This window comes from Saccopteryx bilineata, chromosome 3 (assembly GCF_036850765.1).
Source record: "Saccopteryx bilineata isolate mSacBil1 chromosome 3, mSacBil1_pri_phased_curated, whole genome shotgun sequence".
In the NCBI taxonomy this organism is placed as follows: domain Eukaryota; kingdom Metazoa; phylum Chordata; class Mammalia; order Chiroptera; family Emballonuridae; genus Saccopteryx; species Saccopteryx bilineata.
Window position 1 is genome coordinate 262,174,743 of NC_089492.1, and position 2,223 is coordinate 262,176,965.

Below are 2,223 nucleotides of genomic sequence, written 5' to 3' on the forward strand. Positions count from 1 at the left end.
TCCCCTGGCCTCCTGTTTCCCGAAGGAACATCTTAGACCAGTGGTTCTCAAACTTTGCGAAGTTGGGGCGCATTTAAAATCCTACAAATAATTGTAGGCGCACCATATACAAATTTCTGAGAACTATGTTATAATAATTAAGTCAAATATTAAAGAAAAAGTATATAAACTCCAAGCATGCTTTTATGGTAAGTAAACAAAATAAATACGACAAAATTAAATTTATTCTGACATTAAAATACATTTTTATGTTATATTTTTTAGTTATGCTTTTTATTTTACTTTATTTTATTTTTTACAGAGACAGAGAGACCATCAGAGAGAGGGATAGATAGGGGAAAGACAGACAGGAATGGAGAGAGATGAGAAACATCAATCATCAGTTTTTCGTTGCAGCATCTTAGTTGTTCATTGATTGCTTTCTCATATGTGCCTTGACCGTGGGACTTCAGCAGACTGAGTAACCCCTTGCTCGAGTCAGCGACCTTGGGTCCAAGCTGGTGAGCTTTGCTCAAACCAGATGAGCCTGTGCCCAAGCTGGCGACCTCGGTGTCTCGAACGTGGGTCCTCTACATCCCAGTCCAACGCTCTATCCACTGCGCCACCGCCTAGTCAGACGAGTTATGTTTTTTAGAATTCGTAAAAAAGAGGGATTAAAAAACGACAAAAAAGTTATCTTTTTATATATATAAATACATTCTTAGTAAGATTTAGTAAATTCAGTGGTCCCAGCGCAAATGTGTTAAGTTTTTCATTCTTGTGTTTATGAGAAACATGAGCCTGATGTGTCCTAGTGATTTCTTCAATGTTCCACCCCATTTCCTTGTCAATACATTGAAGAATTCCTCTCTTTTAACTCTTAATTGTGTTGAGGGTAGAAAATCCTAATTCACATAAATAGGATGTTGAAAATTGTGGTAAAATGTTCAAAGCTTTTTTTAGATATTGCCACATATTCTTCTTTTATAGAAATCCAAAAGTCTTCAAGACAATTTCTTATGTTTGATCATCAATCCACGATCAGTGGATATAGCTGCCAGTTCTTCTTCTGTTAATGTTAAACCAAAATCACTTGAAGCTTTCATGAATGGATTTCTAATCCAATCGTATTGTTCAGTGTTTAGTGATGGAAAATGCTATAAATTATTTTCTGCCCGTCAACCTTCAAGTCTTATTTTATTTACACTTGACTACTGCTCATTTCTGGAATCAGATTCTTCAATATCATGTTTCCTTTTGAGAAATCTATCCATTTTATTTGGGTGTATTTATCTAAAAATAATATAATGATGTGTTAATAATAAATATAATAATGATGCATTAACAAAAAGAGCAGTATTTTCGTAATAAAATGGTATAATAGAGTAACTATATTTATTTTTATATTTGGGCACATGCCATGAACCACAGCAGGTAGTAATTCCAGGTCCCAAGTGGGAACAGTGTGGAATTAAGAAAATATGAGGAGGCCCTGGCCGGTTGGCTCGGTGGTAGAGCGTTGGCCTGATGTGCGGAAGTCCCGGGTTCGATTCCCGGCCAGGGCACACAGGAGAGGCGCCCATCTGCTTCTCCACCCCTCCCCCTCTCCTTCCTCTCTGTCTCTCTCTTCCCCTCCTGCAGCCAAGGCTCCATTGGAGCAAAAGATGGCCCGGGTGCTGGGGATGGCTCCTTGGCCTCTGCCCCAGGCGCTAGAATGGCTCTGGTCGCGACAGAGTGACGCTCTGGATGGGCAGAGCATCGCCCCCTGGTGGGCGTGCCAGGTGGATCTCGGTCGGGCGCATGCAGGAGTCTGTCTGACTGCCTCCCCGTTTCCAGCTTCAGAAAAATACAAAAAAAAAAAAAAAAAATGAGGAGCCCTGGCCGGTTGGCTCAGCGGTAGAGCGTTGGCCTAGCTTGCGAAGGACCTGGGTTCGATTCCCGGCCAGGGCACACAGGAGAAGCGCCCATTTGCTTCTCCACCCCTCCCCCGTGCTTTCCTCTCTGTCTCTCTCTTCCCCTCCCACAGCCAAGGCTCCGTTGGAACAAAGATAGCCCGGGCGCTGGGGATGGCTCTGTGGCCTCTGCCTCAGGTGCTAGAGTGGCTCTGGTCGCAACATGGCGAGGCCCAGGATGGGCAGAGCATCGCCCCCTGGTGGGCAGAGCATCACCCCTGGTGGGCGTGCTGGTTGGATCCCGGTCGGGCGCATGTGGGAGTCTGTCTGACTGTCTCTCCCTGTTTCCAGC

General features: G+C 44.0%; 1 non-coding gene across 1 annotated transcript; it reads left to right on the plus strand.

Moving 5' to 3' along the window:
* Positions 1-1,468: 1,468 nt before the first annotated feature.
* TRNAI-GAU (transfer RNA isoleucine (anticodon GAU)) lies at positions 1,469-1,544 on the plus strand. Its single transcript has one exon. It is a non-coding gene; the product is annotated as a tRNA-Ile (tRNA).
* Positions 1,545-2,223: the final 679 nt, after the last annotated feature.